At 39.6% G+C, this 25,845-nt stretch overlaps 1 pseudogene; it reads left to right on the forward strand.

Moving 5' to 3' along the window:
- The first annotated feature begins 12,151 nt into the window (after positions 1-12,151).
- LOC129624235 (craniofacial development protein 2-like) overlaps positions 12,152-25,845 on the forward strand; it is a 70,944-nt pseudogene continuing 57,250 nt past the window's right edge.

Here is a 25,845-nt window from a genome sequence, read left to right on the forward strand (position 1 = left end):
AAGACTCCCAGAAGTTTTAAGACTGATAGTGTTGTTGAAAATTTGAGACAGAAAGAGTCCGTGAGTTAGAACCAAACTTCAGGGAAGTTTGAGCTACTTGAAAGTAACTTTAAAAAAAGAAGAAATGGATGTACTCTCAATTGGCAAGTCCTTCTCACTCTGTTCTACTACTCTGAGGATCCATGAAGAAAATGTAAGAAAATAGAGAAAATTTCATGTAAAGATGGGGACAATAAAGGACAAAAATGGCATGGACCTAACAGAAGCAGAAGATGTTAAGAAGAGGTGGCAAGAATACAGAAAAGAACTGTACAAAATAGGTCTTAATGACTTGAATAACCATGATGGTGTGATCACTCACATATAGCCAGACATCCTGGAGTGTGAAGTCAAGTGGGCCTTAGGAAACATTACTACAAACAAAGCTAGTGGAGGTGATGGCATTCTAACTGAGCTATTTCAAGTCTTAAAAAATGATGCTGTTAAAGTGCAGCACTCAATATGCCAACAAATTTCAAAAATTCAGCAGTGGCCACAGGACTAGAAAAGGTCAGTTTTCATTCCAATCCCAAAGAAAGGCAATGCCAAAGATGTTCAAACTACAGCACAATTGCACCCATTTCACATGCTAGCATGGTTATGCTCAAAATCCTTCAAGCTAGTCTGCAGCAGTACATGAACAGAGAACTTCCAGATGTACAAGCTGGATTTAGAAAAGGCTGAGGAATCAGAGATTAAGTTTCCAACATCTGTTGGATCATAGAAAAAGCAGGAGAATTCCAGAAAAATATCTGCTTCTTCTTCATTGCCTATGTTAAAGCATTTGACTGTGTGGATCACAATAAACTGTGGAAAATTCTGAAAGAGATGGGAATATCAGACCACCTTATATGCCTCCTGAGAAACCTGTACGCAGGTCAAGAAGCAACAGTTAGAACCAGACATGGAACAACTGACTGGTTCCAAATTGGGGTAGAAGTACGTGAAGGCTGTATATTGTCACCCTGCTTATTTAACTTTTATGCAGAGTACATCATGGGAAATGCCTGGCTGGATGGAGCTCAAGCTGGAATCAAGATTGCTGGGAAAAAATCAATGACCTCAGATATGCAGATAACATAACCCTTATGGCAGAAAGCAAAGAAGAACTAAAAAACCTCTTGATGAAGGTGAAAGAGGAGAGTGAAAAAGCTGGCTTAAAACTCAACCTCCAAAAAATGAAGATCAAGGCACCTGGTCTCAATCACGTCATGGCAAATAGATGGGGAAAAAATTGGAAACAGTGACAGATTTTATTTTCATGGGCTTCAAAATCACTGTGGAAAGTGACTACAGCCATGAAATGAAAAGATGCTTGCTCCTTGGAAGAAAAGCTATAATAAACCTAAACAATGTATTAGAAAACAGACATCACTTTACTGACAAAGGTCTGTCTAATCAAAATTATGGTTTTTCTAGTAGTCATGTATGGATGTGAGAGTTGAGCCATAAAGAAGCCTGAGCACCGAAGAATTGATGCTTTTGAACAGTGGTGCTGGAGAAGACTCTGGGAGAGTCCCTTGGACTGCAAGGAGATCAAATCTGTCAATATCAAAGGAAATCAACCCTGAATATTCATTGGAAGGACTGATGCTGAAGCTGAAGCTCCAATACTTTGGTCACCTGATGTGAAGAGCCAGCTCATTGGAAAAGACTCTGATGCTGGGAAAGATTGAGGGCAGGAGGAGAAGGGGGTGACAGAGGATGAGAGGGTTGGATGGCATCACCAATTCAATAGACACGAGTTTGAGCAAACTTCAGGAAATTGTGAAGGACAGGGAAGCCTGCTGTGCCGCAGTCCATGGGGTCACAAAGTTGGACATGATTGACTGAACAACAGCATTTTGTTTGCATGTGTGAGTGGGTTAAATTGCAATATTCTACCGTCAGATCAGATTTACTTTTAAAAAAGATCATTCAGACTTTGGTTTTGATAATGTATGGGGGAGCAGTAGCATGAATGGCAGGAAGGTATGTTAGGAGTCATGTGATGACCCAGATAAGAGCTGATGGCCTGAACCAGGGAAAAGTAGAAAGTAGGAGAGAAATGGGTAGATGTGAGAAATCATAGAGGAATATTAGGACTTGGTGATTGACTGGAGAGGGGAGTGAGAAAACAGAAGAGTGAAGAACTGGCACGGTTCTCCATCTAGAGAATCTGGTTTAGGCACCTGGATGGATGAAGATACCATTTACTGAGGGAATAAAACCAGAAGGAAGATCAGTTTTGGGTGGGCAGAGATTCTGAGCTTAGTTTTGAACATGTTGAGATTGAAAGTATTTATAATTATATTCATATACATACCTAAGAAGTGTCTCAAATTAGTCAAGAAATCCTGTTGATGCATTGTTTTTTTTTCCATATCTGTTCTTTCTTTTTTGTCTTTTTCTTCTACCACCATAATCGGGATTACAATCACCTCATATCTAGAAAGTTGAATAGTCTTCTATCTTCTGTTTCTCCTAGTACCTGTATAGGGCTGCAGTATTAATCTACTCAAAAGGTGGTTTTGCTGTGTCATCCTCTATCTCACAGCATCTCAATGCTTTCCTATTGCCAACAGAATACTTCCAAATTTGCTTACAGTTTGACTCCAAACTATTCCAACCTATCCTACTCTTCCTTTACTGAGAATTTGCCTCAGTTCGCCAAACTAGAACTTCAAACATAATATACTCCTTTCTTGCTTTGCAACTATGCTCACATCATAGCCTTTTGCATGGCCTGAGCTTGCTTCTTCCCTCTACCCATTTGATCCTTTAAATCCAGCTCTTAAAGCTCACATCTTCCTTGGAGACCATCAGTTAACTCCATTACAGTTTCATTTGAGTCCCTCATTCTCCAAAACTCTGCCAGTGGCTGCCCATGCCCCTTACTCCCATTGGCACTTATTCCCATTTTGCATTGTTTTGCAATTTCATTGTGTTCATTTAATCTCCCGATACAAGATTGAGAGCAGAGATCAGATTTCATACTACTTTGATATTCTCCAGAGCACCTAGTGTACTTCTATGTACAAAATAACCACTCAGTAAGTATCTATCAACTTAAAAAACTAAAGTCCATTTTTCTCCTTCCTGCTAGTCTTATCTCTGCCTGAGTAAATGAAGTTGATATGTGAAAGCAGTTGAGATTAAGCATGTAAAGTGGAAGAGTAAACAGGAGACAAAGGAGATTTTAATGAAACTTCATGATGTTAAAAAAATCATTAACTATTAAATCTACTTTTAAAGCTTTAAACATATTTAGATTCCCTGTCTCATCCTCATAGCAATTTGGTGTATATTTTAAGTAGTGAAAGGCACAGAGGTGCTAAAAATTAGAACAATAATTTTTTTTTAATTGGCAACAAAAATAAACTTGTTTTAATCAAAAAGTTTTTTGATTTTTCATATTATTTCATAGCAAAAGTCATTAAATCTTAGTGTAAATCACTTTTTCTGCCTCTAAATTGGCTTTGAAAAAAATCTTATTTCTTTGAAAAAAAAAGTCAATGAAAAAATATTTAGAGCAAGTTTGTTGGTGTAGATAGTAATGATTTAGTTCTGAATCTAAGTCTTCAATAAATATCTAAGTTTGGATACCAAAGTAAGCACCAATAAAAAATAAAAAAGGAAAAAGCACTCATACTATGGTTCAGTGCAAACATTTTCCATGAAATAAGCGCTGCTATTCTTATTACAGAATTACAGAAGTCAACTTAATGCATATTTAAGTCAACAGAAACTGTTCTAGGTAAATGAATTTAATCTTTATGGTCACTGACACACAATATAATCTCGTTTCTCTCAGGATTTTCGTCTTTAAGTAACTAAGTGACTCATAAGCTCAGAAAATATTTTCTGGTACAGGTAAGTCAGAGCTTAGCATGAAATATTCTGAATATTTCTTCTCCTCTTCAGATGAGTATTTCAAAAATAACAGCTCCTTCCTGGAAGGTGTAATTGGCTTTTGGTTAGGAATGTCTAAAAATGATTGTCCTTTTGTGGAATGCATTTTAGGACAAACTAGAATATACTTTTTCCTTTCTCCATCCATCAAAATCCTACCAATACCTTAGGGTGTAGCTCAAATGTGGCCTCTTTTACACAACTTTGCTTTATCTGAAGGCAGATTTAATCATCTTTTGCACCTTTTTTTGTGGGAGAGGGGTAACATTTCTTACAATATTCATTTCAATTTACGAAGAAGTTCCATAGTTGGTGTATATATTTGGTTTCACCCCATGGAAATTATAAATTATTCAGTTTTATATCTTCCTTTATACATTAACATAGTACTTTACATGTGGTAAGTGATAAGTGAATATATTTTATTTTTAAATATTAAAGCAGTTTAATCAAAATAATACATAATTATGGTTAAAAAATACTATAGAAGGGTTTATAAGGAGAAAACAATAGTCCCCTTTCCTCACCTGTCACTACCACACATCTTGCTTATCAGTGTGGTGGTGGTTTAGTCACTAAGTCTGATTCTTGTGACCCCATGAACTATAACCCTCCAGGCTCCTCTGTCCATGGGATTCTCCAGGCAAGAATACTGGAGTGAGTTGCCATTTCCTTCTTCAGGGGATATTGCTGACCCAGGGATTGAACCCAGGTCTCCTCCATTGCAGGCATATTCTTTACTGTCTGAGCCACCAGGGAAGCCCTGATTATCAAGGGAACTACATTTAATTTTTAATCTTTTTTTGATTTAAGTTCTTCTCATGGTTACCATCATTTCACTAAATAATATACCTAGTTCTCTCTTTTTTTTTTTTTTTTAGATTTTCTATTGATTTTCTGTTATGGAAACGACTATTATGGGAGATGAGGACTTTTTTAAACTTACATTTTTATCTATCTTTCTCTCATGTTTAAGTTGCTTTTCTTTCTCAAAGATGGTATCCAGTCCCCCAAATAAAGGGAATATTCTTAGATACCTTCTAGGGGCCTCTGAATTCTCACTGCAATCGGCATGGTTGCTCCTTAAATGTTGGTTCACAGCTGCCATTTGGGGACTTCTTTCTTTTTGTTCTATCTTGGTTGAATTTTCTGATTTCCAGATCTCATATTTTCTTTCTTATTGGTTTTCCATCCACATTTTGTAGAAGTGCATCCTTAGCAAACCTTAATGAGGGACGTTTAGGAGGGAAATTTTCTTAGTTCTCCTTGAGTTTTATTTGATTTAGAGCTTGATTGTATAAAGGATTCTGTATTGAAAATCATTTTTCCTCCAAGCATTGAAAATACTGTCTTCTGGTGTCCACTGCTGCCAATGAGACAGCCAATACCAGATGGAGTGTCACTCATTTGTAGATGAGAATCTCTAAGATTTGAGAATCTTCTCTTTATCTTTGGGTTTTGGAAATTTCCCAGTGAAGTGAGGACATGTTTTGACTCTTCAGCTCTGGGATAGTCTCGATTATCTGCTTGATGATTTTATATCTATCTATGTCTTTGCTGCTGCTGCTAAGTCATGTCTGACTCTGTGGGACCCCATAGATGGCAGCCCACCAGGCTCCCCTTGTCCCTGGGATTCTCCAGGCAAGAACACTGGAGTGGGTTGCCATTTCCTTCTCCAGTGCATGAAAGTGAAAGGTGAAAGTGAAGTCGTTCATTCGTGTCTGACTCTTAGCGACCCCATGGACTGCAGCCCACCAGTCTCCTCCGTCCATGGGATTTTCCAGGCAAGAGTACTGGAGTGGGGTGCCATCGCCTTCTCCGAATCTATGTCTTTATTGAGGTGTAATTCACATACCGTACTATTCATCCATTAAAATGTACAATTCAAAGGCTTTTGGTACATTCACAGGATTGAGCAACTATCATCATTCTGGACTTTGAAAATGTAGAATATTTACATCACCACAAAAAGAAACTTTATACTCCCTGACAGTCACTCTCCTCTCCCCTGTTCCTCAGCTCCTGGTACACACTTGTTGTTCCGTCTCTCAGTCGTGTCTGACTCTTTGTGAGTCCATGTACTGCAGCACACCAGACTCCCTGTCCATTACTATCTCCCTAAGTTTGCTCAGACTCATGTCCATTGAGTTAGTGATGCCATCCAACCATCTCATCCTCTGTTGCCCCCTTTTCCTCCTGCCCTCTATCTTTTCCAGCATCAGGATCTTTTTTCAATGGGTTGGCTCTTCACATCAGGTGGCCAAAGTATTGGCAAGCTTCAGCTTCAGCATCAGTCATTGGAAGGATTGATGTTGGCACACACTAATCTGCTTTTTCTCTATGGATTTGCCTACTCTGGATATTTCATATAAATGGAATCATATGATATGAGGCCTTTTGTATCTGGCTTCTTTCACCTAACATAATGTTTTCAAGGCTCAACTATGTTTTAGCCTATGTCAGTATTTCATTTTTGTTTATGCTATGTCGCTTCAGTCATGTCCAATTCTTTGCGACCCCATGGACTATAACCTGCCAGGCTCCTCTGTCCATGGAATTCTCCAGGCAAGAACACTGGAGTGGGTTGCCATTTCCTTCTCCAATTTCCATTTATGGTTGCATAATATTCTATTACATGGACATAAAACATTTTGTTTATTTGTTTATCAGATGATGGACATTTGGTCTTTTTCCACTATTTTTTTAATGAAAATAGTAACACTGTGAACTTTCAAGTGCAAGTTTTAGTGTGACCCTGCTTTCATTTTTATTGGATATATATATATATATATTTATGGATATATAGTTATGAGGGGGATTACAGGGTCATGTGTTCAATAATTATACTTTAATTGCTTAGATCTTATCATATTTTCTTAGTTATCATTTTCCATGGTATCCTGCTCTTTATGATTTTAATATATTTTGAACCTCTCTGAGAAAAACCAGTTGGTTTCATTAGTTACCATTGTGTGGTCCAGAACTTATCTCCTATTCACTGATATTTTCCCCATTCTTAGCCCTCCCAATCTCTTTGTTATTTTGGGCTAAAATCTGTACTTGTGTTTAGCAACATTTTACTGGAGTGTTATCAATCCAGCAGGTTGAATTCAAATCCAGTAAATTATATTTATTGGAGTAGTAATTTGTTAAATGATTATCCAACTGCCCCACTAAATGCCTATATAGTGGAGGCAAGTAGATTCTTTATGTATTGTCTATCTTCTTACCTTCGTGATAGTCATGCTGTACCTTACCAAAATCTGAACTATGGAAAACCGACCTTACAGACAAACAACCATTACAGCAATATATTTGACCCTAATGTGCTAGAGATTATGAATATGCTTTGACTTTCTCTTACACTGAAAAGAGAACAATGAAAACCTTATTGATGCTTTTTAAATTTTCATAGAGTTTGCTTTTGATTCACATTATGACCAAAGACAAATCAAAAAAATCCCCTCCCCACCATCTGCTAAGTAGAATTTATGATATTTCCAGAGTTTTATCCCTGGAAAAGGAAATGGCAACCCACTCCAGTATTCTTGCCTAAAAAATCCCATGGATAGAGGAGCCTGGTGGGCTACAGTCCATAGGGTCACAAAAGGCAGAAACAACTAGCAAATGAGCACAGAGTGTAATGGCATGAACTTGCTGACTACTGAGAAGTATTATATAAAACAAATTTTCTATGTTCAAACAAATCTAAAATAGTATCAGGTAGACATCATCTTCATGTAGAGTAGGATGCCAGTCTCCTTCCCTTTCCTTTCCTGGAAGGACATGTAACTCTGGGAAACAATGATCATTGATACCGGTTGCCATGAAGGGAATGAACAGTGTTACTCTCAGATATTCCCATTAATTCTTTTACAAGGGGTTTCATGGCTGCTGCCACCAGTCAGGAGCACTGATGTTGTGTGCTCAGTAACTCCCTAACTCTTCAACTCTTCCATTTCTGGGGAGAGGTTTCCTTATGAGTAGGTAGAGCCAGGTTACTTAATGACTATGTGACCAATACTTGTTTGATACTCTATTTGGTGGGATGTAAGTACTATTTTGTAACGAATGGGTAAATGGATCTGATGAATGCAGGTGACCTCCTTTCCAAAACTGAGCTCACTTTCTGCTGGGGAACTATAGGTCTCTGTGTATGGTCTTGAGAACGTTTTCATTGTTCATCAAGATTTCCTCATTGGCAAAGAGGGATACCTATAATAGCTGGATCAAATAGCTTCTGTGGCATGATCAAAAAAGAAACCTCAGAAATGAATGCTCCGTATGGCCCCATTTGTCAATACCTTAATATACATGGGTGAGACAAACACCACACACACACACACACACACACAATTACTAGTGTGAGGCTTCATTCCTTTGCCAGTGTTAGCATCTTTCATTGCATTCCAGAGCCTATATGATTTAAATTGATAATGAGTTACAGGCTTAAAATTATATGCTCTAGGATGACTCATTATGCATAGGCATACTTCTATCCTCCAAATGTGCTTCTTTTAATTAAAGGACTGGGAAGCTTTTAGCATGTGGATCTGTTCATCTAAATCGTGGAGAATAATCCTTTTCTTAGTGAGCCTTGAGCTGCATTAGGCTTTGGTGTCGCTTCTGATTTTCTCCAATAAATCTCATTTCCTTTTTTCTGGTTTCTAATTGGTATTGGTTTGATGTTGCTAGTATTTAAAACTTAAACAGTCCTAAATTTTAAGCTACATTGACTTTCCAGGAGGACACATCTGAGCCAGGATTTCCACAAGTGCAATTCCATCTAGGAGTTTGGAGAGAAATCAAACTTGGGTGTGCTATATCAAGCCTCAGGTGTGTCCTGGAGACTGAATTCCTTGGCATTCCTTCTTTGATTTTTTTTCCTTCTATTTCTTCCATGGTCTTCTTTTTTCCCTTTCAAACCACTGCCATGGTGGCTTTTAAATGAATCTAAACCTTAAGAAATAAAGGCACTTTTTAGTTCCTAGGGTTAATATCTTGTCAGTGAATTGAGACCAGGTCATCTCTGCTTTCACACCTGTCTGGTTTTCTATGGCAAAGGTATTCTGTGTTGAATAGAGGTCCCACTGCAGGATATCTAAGAACCATTGAATCTTAGGAGCCCTGGGCTTGTGAAAAATGAAGTGATTGCTCTTATGAACCGGCCAGCAAAAAAAAGACAGCAAGAATCTTAAATTATGTATTTGTTCATGAAAAGGCTTAAGGGCTCTGAGCCACATACAGCCCTTAATTCCACACAAACACCTTTCACTGAAGCTAACAGCTACCATGGTGTCTTGATTGAAGTCTTTGGCCAACATACAGAACGTGTTGATAATTCGTATTATATCACACTGTAACTTAGGTGCTTGCCAGGGAAGCATACTTCTCTCTTCAGAAAAAAAAATTAATATTTGCTTGATTCCCTGATAAAAGGAATACTACAAAGGAATATTGCAAAACCTTGAAGGCTTGGCAGGGTTTCCTATGTGGGTGGAAAAATGTTGTTCTGAAGCCAGAGTGGAATTGCTCATGAAAATATAACATGAAAAATACGTTAAGAAAGAACCTCAATCAGGGGAGAAAAAATACATATTTAAATGTACAAAACAAGAAAGCTTATGGACTTTACCAGCACGTATTAAATAAACATGATGAGATAGTGTTATGAAAATGGCAACTCCTTGATATTAGAAATAATTGGAATCTCTTTCTTATGCTGATTTTAACCCTTATCAGATTCCCACTGTGTTTGGATCTATGTCTATTGGGTGTTGATGTATTTATATCTTGCTCCTACCCCAAATCTACGTCTACCTCTGTCATAGAGTGTAGCACTCTTGCTTCTCAGAAAGGAAGCTATTCTTAGTTGAGGTTATAAAAAATTTAAGTGTTGGAATGTCCCAAGTCTAGAGGTAAAATCCTCCCCTTATTCCAGCTTCACTCTCTGAACTCTTACTTTATCTGATTTCCATACGTTCCCCCTCTTATCCAACCATAAGCTCTTACAGAAGCTTTGGCACAGTAATGATTTCCACTTTATGCCGCATGATAAATATGTGGGACAAAGGAGGGTGAACAGAGTTGTAAAAGACTAGGTGCTTGGAAAAAGATTTAGTATTTTCAATTAATGATTTATTTGTTTGTTTGTTTGTTTTTCTTTTAGTTGAGAGGGGCATATATTTTGAAGTGCTTTTCCCAAACCTTATTCTATAGATATGGATCAATCTTCCCCTTTATGAATATCTATTCTTTCCATAGAGGTCAGCGAATGTAAGGGATGTGACTTCAGAAATTCCCTATAAAGGAAAGATGGTTAAAGTAAATTGCCATTTTTATCCTATCTCATAGATCTGGGCCTGTGTCTTAATTGTGCTTCTTTGTTAAAGATGTGTAGTCAATCTTCCCTAAATTGGAGAAGCTGCTGCTACTGCTGCTGCTAAGTTGCTTCAGTCGTGTCCTACTCTATGCGACCCCATAGACGGCAGCCCATCAGGCTCCGCTCTCTCTAGGATTCTCCAGGCAAGTACACTGGAGTGGGTTGCCATTTCCTTCTCCAATGCTTGAAAGTGAAAAAATAAAGTGAAGTCGCTCAGTCATGTCCAACTCTTAGTGACCCCATGGACTGCAGTGCACCAGGCTCCTCCATCCATGGGGTTATTCCTTGCTAAATAAGGAATGGAAAGAGAAGGCTTCACAGAGCAGATTGGGGGTGATTTTAAACAAAAGAGACACTATAGCTTAGCAGAACGAGTGGGAGAAATGGATGATTAACTTTTCCGAGCAGTAGTTAATGAGTAATCAATGAAGCATTTCTTCAGTACTTCCTAGATTCCCAAAAGTGAAGTAGGCAGCATGAGAATCAATGAAGTCTCTGACATGATATTTAGCCTTAAAGGGAACTTAGCCTCTAGTTAGGTAATACGTATTTTACATATCAAGTGAAAGCACTGCATTCTATAGAACTCTCTGAATGCATAAGGATTTCAGAGAAGGGAGATGTGAGTGATCCATTGAGAAGCTGGGATAAGATAAAGGAAACTTAAAGATGGTCAGTGGAGAATTTAGGTGGATGTTGAGACTTACTGGTCTGAGAAATGAGTGGTTGCACTTGAAAGCTTTTGAGGAGACATGCATGGTGTGTAGTGGTGTTTATGGAAAATTAGTTTGGGGACCCTGATCTTTGAAAGCAGATGAGTTTATCCTTGATAGAAAGAGAAGCCTAGTGGGTTCCTAATGAAAGCGCTGTTCCAGGAAGATGAAACAGTCAGCAGGGGATCAGAACAGAATGGAATAGTAAGGGATATTGGAGGCTGATGATTTGCTAGAAATCTATTAAAAAAAAAGCTTATCAAGGTGAATGTCACATAGCATAACATTAACCATTTAAAAATGAGCAATTCAGTGGCATTCAGTGCATTCATAATGTTGTACAACTATCACCTCTATCTAGCTCCAAAGCATTTTCATTTTTCCTTTTTTTTTTTTGGCCACTCTGAGTGGCTCAAGGGATCCTAGTTCCCTGAACAGAGATCAAGCCTGAGCCCTTGGCAGTGACAACATAGAGTTCTAACCACTGGACAGGCACGGAATTTCCAAAACATTTCCCTTATTTCTAAGTGAAAGTCCTTACCTTTTAGAAGATGTTTTCGCCCATTTTTCAGCCTTTGGCTACCATCAGGCTCTATTTTGTCTCTGCAGATTTGTCATTTCTGAATAGTTCGTAAAATAGAATCACGTGATTTGTAACATTTTGTGTCTGGCTTGGTTCACTTAGCAAACTGTTTCCAAGGTGCATCTACCTTGTTGCGTGTGTCAGTACTTCATTCCTTTTCATGACTAAGCAATATTCTGGAAGTGTATTTCTGACTAATGTGGAGTAGAGTGGCGTACAGGGTTAATCTAAAATGTGATTTGAAGTGAGGGGTGACGGTTAAACTCTATAATTCCATTTTGTTTACATAAGAGAAGACCCTAAGATGGTTATTCTGGGTGAATGGAGATAGTACCTCACTGATAGAATAATTGAAGGAAGAATAATTTTAGGAAATAAGACTTGAAGTTTAGAGTAAGAGTGAAATTAGTACGTAGAGATATCTCACAGAGATATGAAAATTCAGGAAAAAAATCAAGAGTTGAAGTCTAGAGTAAAACATTTGATAATTATTCCTTAAGTTTAAACTGATAGTGGTAAGTTAGAAAATAGTCTGGATTAGGAATGGAACACTCCACAGGATATCAAAGGTAAGTTTTATTCAGCAAAGTGTTTTGCTCTGCCTCTAGTGGGACAAAGTTGAAAACTGAAGACAGAGGATTTATGAAGACCAGGAAACATGCTAAAGAAGTATTGCCCGGGCTGATAGCAGCTGGTGCGGCAGTGGGCATCCAGGATGACACAAAGCTCAACAGTGCTGCAATTCTGCTAGATGCTGAATCTACAGAGATCAGAAAGGTGGCAAAAAGGGTGGAAATTCCATACAATTTTGCATCAGATAGATTAGGGTTAAAACAAGGCTATGAATTATTCAGTTCAGTTCAGTTCAGTTCAGTCACTCAGTCGTGTCCGCCTCTTTGCTACTCCATGAATCGCAGCACGCCAGGCCTCCCTGTCCATCACCAACTCCCGGAGTTCACCCAGACTCACGTCCATCGAGTCAGTGATGCCATCCAGCCATCTCATTCTCTGTCATCCCCATCTCCTCCTGCCCCCAATCCCTCCCAGCATCAGAGTCTTTTCCAATGAGTCAACTCTTCACATGAGGTGGCCAAAGTACTGGACTTTCAGCTTTCATATCATTCCTTCCAAAGAAATCCCAGGGCTGATCTCCTTCACAATGGACTGGTTGGATCTCCTTGCAGTCCAAGGGACTCTCAAGAGTCTTCTCCAACACCACAGTTCAAAAGCATCAGTTCTTTGACGCTCAGCCTTCTTCACAGTCCAACTCTCACATCCATACATGACCACAGGAAAAGCCAAAGCCTTGACTAGACGAACCTTTGTTGGCAAAGTAATGTCTCTGCTTTTGAATATGCTATCTAGGTTGGTCATAACTTTCCTTCCAAGGAGTAAGCGTCTTTTAATTTCAAGGCTGCAGTCACCATCTGCAGTGATTTTGGAGCCCCCCAAAATCAAGTCTGACACTTTTTCCACTGTTTCCCCATCTGTTTACCATGAGGTGATGGGACCGGATGCCATGATCTTAGTTTTCTGAATGTTGAGCTTTAATCCAACTTTTTCACTCTCTACTTTCACTTTCATCAAGAGGCTTTTTAGTTCCTCTTCACTTTCTGCCATAAGGGTGGTGTCATCTGCATATCTGAGGTTATTGATATTTTTCCCAGAAATCTTGATTCCAGCTTGTGCTTCTTCCAGCCCAGCGTTTCTCATGATGTACTCTGCATATAAGCTAAATAAGCAGGGTGACAATATACAGCCTTGACGAACTCCTTTTCCTATTTGGAATCAGTGTGTTGTTCCATGTCCAGTTCTAACTGTTGCTTCCTGACCTGCATACAGGTTTCTCAAGAGGCAGGTCTGGTGATCCGGTATTCCCATCTCCTTCAGAATTTTCCACAGTTTATTGTGATCCACACAGTCAAAGGCTTTGGCATCCTAACCCTAACCCTAATGAATTATTACTTCAATGTAATTAAATGAGTTATTTAACTTTTCTCAGCAGATTAAATGAGATAATATTTGTGAAGGTGAAAGGTATGTAGTACTCAGACAGGGAATTACATATATATGTAAATACATATGTATATATGTAATGTATATATATATGTACGGCTTCCCAGATGACTCAGTGGTAAATAATTTGCCTGCCAGTGCAGGAGATGCAGGATCCGTGGGTTTGATCCCTGCGTGGGAAAGATTGCCTGGAGCAGGAAATGGCAACCCACTCTAGTATTCTTGCTTGGGAAATCCCATGGACAGAGGAGCCTGTTGGGCCACAGTCCTTAGGGTCACAAAGAGTCTAATATGACTTAGTGACTGAGCACACACACACACACACACACACGTACATATATTAACACACATGTACGCACACATGTATATACACACACATTATATACACATATATGTATATATATATGTATGTATTTGGTATGTGTATGTATTTGGAGGGGTGGGGCAGGCACAGAAGTATCCTGAAAACTGTGTAGGGTTCATGCTTTGGAGAGGTGAACTTTTTTTTTGGCTGCACCACTTGTGAGAATCTTAGCTCCTCAACCAAGATTGAACCCGGTGAACTCTGCAGGGAAAATGTAGAGTCTAACCACTGGACCACCGGGGAATTCTCTGGGAAAGATGAGTTTTTAAAAAGAAAAGTGAACATAAAGACAGATCTATTCATTTATTTGCTTTTAATCATTTATTTATTTTATTTTGTCTGTTCTAAAAGGCTGTATGAAGATAGTTTGCAAAGATGCATTATCATAAAAGAGTACTATAAGGATAGTTTGTGAAGGCACATATAGTATAAGATCAAAATAAGTAAAAATTAGGTTTAAGAAAAATGAGACAAAGGGAAAAATATGACAATAAACCAGAGAAGAAGCCTCAGGTTGGTTTAGAAATAGAAGTCTATTGCTGTAAATTTCATACCTTTGCTTGAGACAGGCTGTAAGTTCAGCTTGAAATCTTAGATATTGTTCTGTTTGATACAGAGTTGTTTAAGAGGAACTATCCTGCTGATCAAAGGCTGAGAGAGGGAAGTAAGTGAGGAGGCTGACGTGGTGGTTAACTGCAGACATTAAATGGTTTTCTTCTGATGGATATTCACTTTATTGCTGCAAGCACATTCTGCTGTCCATCTGTTAGAAGCTTATGTAAAACTTGGCTTAGTTTGGTTTTCAGGAGCAAGTTTAAACAGGTAAAGATTGTACCTGTGAACTTCCATGCAGTTCCTCTATTATTTTGCACCTCACTGAGTGTTTTATTTATTTATTTTTTTGAAACCCATATATTGAAGCCATTAGAGGGAGTATGAAAGAAAAGGTAAGTGTCCTTGGTGGCAAAGGACTATGGCAATTGGGTTGTTTGTTCCCAGGATGGACTGGTTTACAGAGAAAAGTGGAGCAGGGTTCAGAAAGAGGAGGCTGGCTATCTTAGCACCGTCTGGATCTTCAGTTGGGCGTCATTATTTTGTTTGAACTAAATTGCCAGAATATCAGACACATCCATATTTTAAATATAAACATGCTTCAATAATACATGTCTAAGCCAAGTATACATAACGTTTTGATTATCTGATCTTGTCAGTCACCCACATGTTAGTTCTAGTCCTGTTAGCAGTGAACGAGAGCCAGTGTTAACTTGAAAGATCGTATGCCCATGTCTGTGCAGCTTTAAACATCTTAAAGCATTTCAGGTTACCTGCTATGGTCTGAATGTGTCTGCCCCAAATCTATGTGTTGAACTCTAACCCCTAAGGTGATGGTATACAGAGGTGAGGCCTTTGGGACATTATTAGGTCATAAGGACAGAGCCCCTTTCATGGATCACTGCCTTGTTGTGGCAAAGGAGCTTGCAGAACTCAGTGAAGCTATGAGCCATGCTTCACAGGGCCACCCAAGACAGATGGGTCATAGCAAAGGTTTCTGACAAAACATGATCCACTGGAAGAGGGAATGGCAAACCGCCCCAGTATACTTGCTGTGAGATCCTCATGAACTGTATTAAAGGCCAAAAAGATATGACACCAAAAAATGAGTTCCCCAGGTGTAAAGGTGTCCAATATGCTGCTGGGGAAGAGCAGAGGAGAATTACCAATAGCCCCAGAATGAATGAAGTGGCTGGACCAGAGCGGATATGACACTCTGTTGTTGAAGTGTCTGGTGAGGAAAGTAAAATCTGATGCTGCAAAGAACAGTATTGTTTAGGAACCTGGGATGTTAGGTCCCTGAATAAAGGAAAATTGGATGTGGTCAAGCAGGAGATGGTAAGAATGAATATCGACATCCTAGGAAGCAGCTAACTAAATAGATCTAGATAACAGTATGCCTTAAGAACTATGGCAGAGGCTTGTAACATTGTACAGGAGACAGTGAACAAAACCATCGCAAAGGAAAAGAAAAGCAAGAAGGCAAAGTGGTTATCTGAGGAGGCTTTAAGAGTAGTGGAAGAATGAAGACAAGCGAAAAGCAAGGGAGAGAGGCTAAGGTACATCCAATTAAATCCAGAGTTTTAAAGAATAGCTAGAAGAGACAAGAAGGTCTCCTTCAATGAGCAGTGTTTCATACTAGAGGAAAACAACAAAAGGGGAAAGACTAGAGATCTCTTTGGGAAAATTGGAAACATTAAGGGAGCATTCCACCCAAAATGGGCACAATAAAGGATAAAAATGGTAGAGACCTAGTAGATACTGAAGAGATAAAGAAGAGATGGAAAGATACTACATGGAAGAACTGTATTAAAAAGATCTTAATAAACTGGATTACCATGATGGTGTGGTTAGTCACCCAGAGCCAGACATTCTGGAGTGTGAAGTCAAGAGGGCCTTAAGAAGCATTGCTGTTAACAAAGCTAGTGGATGAAATGAAATTCCAGAAGTATTCAGTCCCTAAAGTAGGATGCCATCAAGGTTTTGCATTGAATATGTCAGCAAATCTGAAAGACCTAGCAGCGGCCACAGGACTGGAAAAGGCCAATCCTCATCCCAATTCCCGAGAAGCGTAGTACTTTGGTACTACCATGTGCCAAGGGTGTCCAAAGTGCACCATCGAACAATTGCATTCATTTCCTGTGCTAGTAAGGTCATGCTTGAAATCTTGCATTCCAGGCTTCAGCATTATGTGAACCAAGAACTCTCAGATGTCCAAACGGCTTAGAAAAGGAAGAGGAACTAGAGATCAAATTGCCAACATTTGCTGGATTATAGAGAAAGCAAGGGAATTTCAGAAAAACATCTCAGTTTCATTGACTATGCTAAAGCCTTTTACTATGTAGATCATGACAAACTGTGGAAAGCTCTTACAGTGGTGAGAATACCAGATCATCTTGCCTGTCTCCTGAGAAACCTGTATACAGGTCAAGAAGCAACCGTTAGAATCCTGTATGGAACAACTGATTGGTTCAAGAGCAAGAAAGGAGTACAACAGGGCTATCTGCTGTCACTCTGTTTGTTTAACCTATACACTGAACACATCATGAGAAATGCTGGGCTGGATGAGTTACAAGCTGGAGTCAAGATAGGCTGGAGAAACATCAACAACCTCAGATATGCACATGATACCACTCTAATGGCAGAAAGCAAAGGGGAACTAAAGAGCCTCTCAATGAGGGTAAAGGAGGAGAGTGAAAGAGCTGGCTTAAGACTCAATATTAAAAAAACTAAGATCATGACATCCAGCCGGATTACTATATGGCAAATAGAAGGGGAAAAGGTGGAAGTAGTGACACATTTCCTCTTCTTGGGCTCCAAAATCACTGCAGACAGTAACTGCAGCCATGAAATCAGAAGATGACTGCTTCTTGGCAGGAAAGTGATGACAAAAGTAGATAATGTGTTGAAAAGCAGAGACATTACTCTGCTGACAAAGGTTTGTATAGTCAAGGCTATGGTCCTTCCAGTGGCCGTGTACAGTTGCGACAGCTGGACTATAAAGAAGGCAGAACGCCAAAGAATTGATGCCTTTGAACTGTAGTGCTGGAGAAGACTTCTGAAAGTCCCTTGGACAGCAAGGAGATCAAACCAGTCAATCTTAAGGGAGATCAACCCTGAATATGCACGGGAAGGACTGATGCTGAAGCTCCAGTATTTTGGTTACCTGATGTGAACAGATGACTCATTGGAAAAGTCCTTAATGCTGGGAAAGATTGAAGGCAGGAAGAGAAAGGGATGACAGAGAATGAGATGGTTGGATGGCATCACCAATGCAATGAAGATGAACTTGGGCAAACTCCAGGAGATGGTGAGGGACAGGGAGGTCTGGCATGCTGCGGTCCATGGGATTGCAAAGAGTCAGACATGACTGGGCAACTGAACAACAGCAACAATAAGGATGGAACCCTTATCAATGGAGTTAGTGCCCTTATAAGGAGTTCCAAGAGAACTCCCTCACCCCTTGCTGCCCTCCTGAGGGATACAGTGAGAAGTCTGACCTGGAAAAGGGCCCTCACCTGACCATGTGGGCACCCAGATCTTGGATTTTTAGTTTCCCAAAGTGTGAGAAAGAAATAGCTATTATTTATTAGTCACTTAATCTGGTATTTTGTTTTAGTAGCTCAAACAGACTAAGGGTCCATACTCCATATTTGTGATTCTCACAAAAGCACTCTGAATAAGGCACAGCTGGTGCCTTCTCACATCATTCTCATTTCATGAAGAAACACCTTCAAAGTGTTTGATTTAGTCCTAAGCTCATATTTCTGAGAAATGGTAAAGAATGAAATCTTTGCATTCTGCTTTTTTCCATGAGAAAAAGAGAAAACTACAGGATCCTGGAATAGAAAAAAGTATGATGTTCATTTAAAACTTGGGAAAATCTGAATAAAATCTATAGTTAATGGTGATGTACCTATCTTAGTTCTTAGTTTTAACAATCTAAAATTGTTAAATGAATCTAGGATTAATGATCATGAATCTGGAAACATAAGGGGTACAATGTAAACAATGACTATTTTAGGAATACCTGGGCTTCCCAGGTGGCGCTAGTGGTGAAGACCTGCCTGCCAATGCAGGAGATGTAAGAGACATGGGTTTGATCCCTGGGTTGGGAAGATCCCCTGGAGGAGGGCATGGCAACACACTTCCAGTATTCTTGCCTGGAGAATCCCATCGACACAGGAGCCTGGCAGACTATGGTCCATAGGGTCACAAAGAGCTGGACACGACCGAAGCAACTTAGCATGCATGTACAGGTTCTCAAGAGGCATAAAGGAGAATTTTAGAAAAAGATACTGAATACGTATCTGATGGGGAAAAATATAAAGAATGTCATCTAAAAACATAGAGTCAGAAAGACATGAAGAGAAGTCAACAGTGTCAGATGTGACATTCCACTGCCTGCATGTCTAAAATGAAAGTCACTCCTTGATCACCAAATCAGCTATTCCTTTGAAGTTTCCTGGCTCTGTGAATGGCATTACCACCATGAACTGGAACGCCAGAAACCAGAGATTCTTCGCTCTTCCTGAGCCCCTATACAATCAGTCACCACACCTCTTGACTCCATTTACTATCTCTTCCATCTTTTTACTATCGAGTTCAGGCCTCCAGCATCTCTCTTACCTGAACTGTTTCTTGCCATATCTCTTATCTGGTCATCTACTCCCAACCTTCTCCATTTCTTCCTCATTTTCAAGGATCATTTTTTTTCCTTTTTTTGAAAACTTTTGGCATTTTTAAAGATAGAAAAAAATCCGAGAGAAGAGAATAACCATCATCCATATTCTAATCACTCAGAATGAATCACTGTTGACATATTATTTATTTGCTGCCAGTTTTTCTTTTGAAAGAAAAATCACCCTTTTGTTTTTCAAAAATAAAATGACCTGCATTCCATATAAAGGATTGAAACAAGATGAAAGAATTACAGAGATGAAAGTTCAGAAATCACCTCAAGTCTCATGTTGCAGAAATCATCATCACTGAGTTAGAAACCAACATTCTAGTTCTCTCTCAATATCCAGACTGAACTTCCTAAACAAAAACAAAATCAGCTGCATTCCCATTCTTAAAATCTTGTAACATCTTAATCTAATCATGAGAAAAATTTCAGGCACACCAAATTGAGATACAGTGTACAAAACATCAGACCAGTCCTCCTCAAAACTGTCAAGATCATGCAAAACAAGAAAGATGGGAACAGTGCTTCAGCCAAGAGGTGCCTAAGGAGACTGATGATGAAAATATAATGTTCTATCCTGGATGAGATTATGGGACAGGAAAAGGACATTAGTGCAGAAAGAGGTGAAATCTGAATAAAATCTGAAGTTTAGTAGATGTTGAGTGTTAGTCGCTCAGTTGTGTCCAACTCTCTGTGACCCTATGGACCATATAGCCTACCAGGCACCTCTGTCCATGGAATTTTCCAGGCAAGAATACTGGAGTGGGTAGCATTTCCTTTCTCCAGGGGATCTTCCTGACCCAGGGGTTGAACATGGGTCTTCTGCATTGCAGGTGATTTCTTTACCATCTGAACCACTAGGGAAGCTTGAACTTTAGTAGGTAGTCATGTATAAATGTTGCTTTCTTAGTTTTGACCCAGGTGCATGATTTTGTAAGTTACTATTTTAGGGGAAACTGGATGAGAGATATATAATGACTCTGTGTCCTACCTTTGTAACTTTTCTATAAATCTGAAATTATTTTAAAGTTCTAAAAAATTACACAAAAATACAAGTTATACAAAGAGAAAACCTTTAGTATCATCTCAGCTTTCAGACCTGCTTCTTGAGAAACCTGTATGCAGGTCAGGAAGCAACAGTTAGAACTGGACAAGGAACAACAGACTGGTTCCAAATAGGAAAAGGAGTATGTCAAGCAACAGTTAGAACTGGACATGGAACAACAGACTGGTTCCAAATAGGAAAAGGAGTATGTCAAGGAGTATATTGTCACCCTGCTTATTTAACTTATATGCAGAATACATCATGAGAAATGCTGGGCTAGAGGAAGCACAAGCTGGAATCAAGATTGCTGGGAGAAATATCAATAACCTCAGATATGCAGATGATACTACTCTTATGGCAGAAAGTGAAGAAGAACTAAAGGGCCTCTTGATGAAAGTGAAAGAGGAGAGTGAAAAAATTGGCTTTAAGCTCAACATTCAGAAAACTAAGATTATGGCATCCGGTCCCATCACTTCATGGCAAATAGATGGGGAAACAGTGGAAACAGTGTCAGACTTTATTTTTCTGGGCTCCAAAATCACTGCAGATGGTGATTGCAGCCATGAAATTAAAAGACGCTTACTCCTTCGAAGGAAAGTTATGACCAACCTAGACAGCATATTAAAAAGCAGAGACATCACTTTGTCAACAAAGGTCCATCTAGTGAAGGCTATGGTTTTTCCAGTGGTCATGTATAGATGTGAGAGTTGGACTATAAAGAAAGCTGAGCACCAAAGAATGGATGCTTTTGAATTATGGTGTTGGAGAAGACTCTTGAGAGCCCCTGGACTGCAAGGAGATCCAACCAGTCCATTCTAATGGAGATCAGTCCTGGGTGTTCATGGGAAGGACTGACATTAAGCTGAAACTCCAGTAATTTGGCCACCTGATGTGAAGAGCTGACTCATTTGAAAAGATTCTGATGCTGGGAAAGATTGAGGGCAGGAGGAGAAGGGGGTGATAGAGGATGAGATGGTTGGATGGCATCACTGACTCAACGGACATGGGTTTGGGTGCACTCCGGGATTTGGTGATGGACAGGGATGCCTGGCGTGCTGCAGTTCATGGGGTCGCAAAGAGTCAGACACGACTCAGCGACTGAACTGAACAGCTTTCAGAGGGACTTTATACTTTTTATCTTAACAGATAAGTCCTTTCATGTATTGGGACCTGCCTTTATCTCACTAGTCCCATCCCCCATAAACCTACCTACACATCACACCCCCTTTACTGTAGCTGAATGGAACCACGGAAAAGACCCTGATGCTGAGAAAGATTGCAGGCACGAGGAGAAGGGGACAACAGAGGACGAGATGATTGGATGACATCACCAACTCAATGGACATGAGTTTGAACAAGCTCCGGGAGTTGGTGAAGGACAGGGAGCCTGGCGTGCTGCAGTCCATTAGGTTGAAAAGACCAGATGCCATAATCTTAGTTTTCTGAATGTTGAGCTTTAAGCCAATTTTTTCACTCTCCTCTTTCACTTTCATCAAGAGGCCCTTTAGTTCTTCTTCACTGTCTTCCATAAGGGTAGTATCGTCTGCATATCTCAGGTTATTGATATATCTCCCAATCTTGATTCCAGCTCGTGCTTCCTCCAGCTCAGCTTTTCTCATGATGTACTATGAATATAAGTTAAATGAATAGGGTGATAATACACAGCCTTGACGTACTCCTTTTTCTATTTGGAACCAATCTGTTGTTCGATGTCCAGTTCTAACTGTTGCTTCCTGACCTTCATACAGGTTTCTCAAGAAGCAGGTCTGAAAGCTGAGATGATACTACAAAGTGACTAAACAACAAAGTGGAACCATGTGATCATGACATGCTGTCTTTGAAAACCTGCTTCTGTTCCTATGCTTCCTTTATCAGTGTGACCTCTTAGGTTTTCTGTTTTGTTGTTGTTGCTGCCGTTCAGCCGTTCAATTGTGTCTGACTCTTTGTGATTCCATGGACCATACAGTTCATGGAATTCTCCAGGCCAGAATACTGGAGTGGGTAGACTTTCCCTTCTCCAGGGGATATTTCCAACCCAGGGATCGAACCCAGGTCTCCTGCATTGCAGGCAGATTCTTTACAAGCTGAGCGACCAGGGAAGCCCATAGATATGATACAAAGTAACTGCATCTGTGGAAAGATAAGTGTAAGTTATATAGGAAACTTATACTGTGCAGCCTTAATACCATGTTGTTCAAAATTCAGCTGTAGTTTTCTTGTACCTGTTCTTGTCTCCATCAAGTGTATCCTCTATTCAACAGCTATAATAATCTCTTAAAGGTACAAATTTAATTCTGTTTTTCTTAAAACTTTCCTTTGGACTGTCTTTGTTCTTAGAATGAGAGTCAAAATGTTCTGCAGCTTCATTTCTATAAGAGTTCAGGGTTGCACTTTTATATAGACTTGGTGGTGTGCATAGTGGTCTGAGAAGCTGAGTTACTTTCCTTGGCACACATTTGCCCCTCTCCTTTTCTGCTTAAATCTTACTAATTATTTAATAAAAACTTTCCCTGATCTATCCACTCCTTCCCTGTCCAGCACGCACTCCTGGTTTCTGTCTGGTTTGAGGGGAGAAGCTACTACTATCTTTTCATGGTTAAGAGTTGGCCTGAATTGGAAGTGGCTCTATTCTTTTTTTTTTTTCTCCAGAATTTTATTGTTTTAGCTATTACATTTAGGTATATTCTTGAGTTAATTTTAGTATATGGTATGAGATAAGGGTCCAACTTCATTTTTCTGCATGTTGGTATCCATTTTTTCTGGTGCCGTTTGTTGAAAAGATACCTTATCCCATATTGAATTGTCTTAGCACCCTTGTCAACAAATTAGGGTTTAAATAAACCTATCAAATATGAGAAAAGATAGTATTGAAAAATTAGACACACGTGGGATTTAATGCTCAGGTCACTGGTCCGATACTTTTTTTTTTCAATTTTTGTTCTTTAAAAAATTTTTTTGAAGTGGTTCTGTTCTTTAACTGGTGTGTGGTCAGAGCAAGCAACTTGTCCTCTCTGTTTCCTCATCTTTGTTCTGAGAATTAAATAGTTATAATAAATGCTTAGAACATCACCTGGCACAGAATGGGGTTCTGAAGTAGCTGTTGCTATGCTATAATCTGTTCTTTGCCTTTGTAGTCCTGGACACCAGCATCATTAATGCATTATATTGGCACCACTGGGTTTCTAGGGTCTAACACAAATATTTGTTGAGCAACTGTTGTTTCCTTTGTCTGAATCGCACTTTCACTCTTTCTCCTCCCCCTTCTCCATGGAGTCAATCATTGCATGCTCCTGTTCCCACCTCAGCTGGGGCCAGCGTCACCCAAAGCTTCCCTGCTCTTGGCACCTTTCCCTGAAATAGAGATGCCTTCTATGGTTCTTAAAGCTCCTGTTGTTCCCACTTGGTTAGAACTGCTAGTCTCTCATTAGACTCTCAGCCCTGTGAGTACTATAAGCTCAGGAAAAAAAGCTCCTGAAGATGAATAAATAATTAGGTTAGTGTCCCTAGGCTCACTGTATTGTTGTGAGGATCAAATGGTAAGATCTCAATAATTTTCCTATCTAAAACATCAACCTGGTCTCAAGAATAGTGAAAAAGTTGAGTCTCTGATATAATACTGGCAGTTAGTAAGGACTTGGGACTCAGTGATATCAGGGCTTTGGGGCAAAAAAAAGGTGCTTGACAACTTTTAGGTGAAACATGGACAGCTGATAAGGCTGGGGAAATTTAAGCAGCGTGTACTCACACTGTGTGTACATGAGTAACTGCTGCTGCTAAGTCGCTTCAGTCGTGTCCGACTCTGTGCGACCCCATAGATGGCAGCCCACCAGGCTCCCCCGTCCCTGGGATTCTGCAGGCAAGAACACTGGAGTGGGTTGCCATTTCCTCCCCCAATGCATGAACGTGAAAAGTCAAAGTGAAGTCGCTCAGTCGTATCCGACTCCTAGCGACCCCATGGACTGCAGCCTACCAGGCTCCTCCGTCCATGGGATTTTCCAGGCAAGAGTACTGGAGTGGGGTGCCATTGCCTTGTCCCCAAAACAGGTAGAGTAAGTTTCTCAAAGACCTTCTCTTTTTAAATACCTCAAGACATCTTGTATGTTGTTTGTACACAATAAATGCTTAGCAAATGCCTATTGGGTGACACAAACTCACATCACAGATGGACAAATAAGTGAAGGAAGAATCTTAGAGGCATCTGATCTACCTTCAAGATGAACAAAACAATTCTTCTAGCTCATGAGAAGGACACTTCTCTAGCTCATGAGAGGGAGAAGGAAATGGCAGCCCACTCCAGTATTCTTGCCTAGAGAATCCTGTGGACAGAGGAGCCTGGTGGGCTGCTGTCCATAGAGTCGCATAGAGTCAGACACGACTGAAGCAACTTAGCATGCATGCATGCACTGGAGAAGGAAATGGCAACCCACTCCAGTATTCTTGCCTGCAGAATCCCAGGGATGGGGGAGCCTGGTGGGCTGCCGTCTATGGGGTCGCACAGAGTCGGACACGACTGAAGTGACTTAGCAACAGCAGCAGCAGCAGCTCATGGGAAGGATCATTTTCTCATATCAGTCAGAACTTTAATAACAGAGAGAAATTCAATTTCTGGGCTTTTCTCATAAATGGAGGATGGCGTTTTTATATTCAAAGGAACTCATTCTTTAATTTTTTTTGTATTGTTATGGAATAAACAGCTAGTCTTAATTACAACAGGAAATTCAGCTCACATCTTTCCCAGTTGTGGCAAATTCTCAACATCCTACAGGGAAGTTTTTAAGCACAAGATAGTTTTGGAATGTTGGGATTTCTCCAGTGTGACTTTTCCTGCCAATCGGGCAGGTTTGGGGTGACTTGTGATTTACTTGTATTTTTCTTTTCACTCAACACTAGAGAATAAAATTTAAGACATATGGCCATGTAAGGCCCAACCAATTTTGAACTGGTTAATTTGGTGATGACTGCTAGTGTAGAATATACACACTTAGAAAAACAACAAATAAACAACCAACCACATTTTTGGCTCAGGTAGAGCAAAGGAAGATTAAAGAATAATTAGATTATTTATTTATTAAGAATATAAATTTACAACTAAATTACTTGTGAGTAAAACTTTTTTGAGAAATTAAAAAAAATTCAATATTAAAGAAATATGTCTCACATAGGAATCAAATATTCAGTACTGAAACCTTTGTCTTTATTTCTATCTTCTGTAGAAAGGAGCAAACAGTTGATTAGAATTTTGGTTAACTTCAAGTTTGTCATGTGAGCAATAGTGTTTATATCAGAAATGCCAACTCAGAATAGTGTTGCTCACCCATTTGTGTGTCAAACACATGATCACAAGGGGATACATTAAAGGCGAAGAAGAGTTAAGGTGTTGTGATTGTTGTTTTGGCTCCGACAGGCAACCTCAGTCACGTTACAGAGAATTTTCTTCCAAAGTGAGATCAATCTAGTCGCACAAAGATTCCATTACTCTGAGATTTAAAAACACTTCTTATGCAAAGATATGGAGAAAATGAAATCTGAGCAAGTCAGCTCTCCCAGCAGGACAAGCAGAAGCCATATGGAAG

This window comes from Bubalus kerabau, chromosome 12 (assembly GCF_029407905.1).
Source record: "Bubalus kerabau isolate K-KA32 ecotype Philippines breed swamp buffalo chromosome 12, PCC_UOA_SB_1v2, whole genome shotgun sequence".
In the NCBI taxonomy this organism is placed as follows: domain Eukaryota; kingdom Metazoa; phylum Chordata; class Mammalia; order Artiodactyla; family Bovidae; genus Bubalus; species Bubalus kerabau.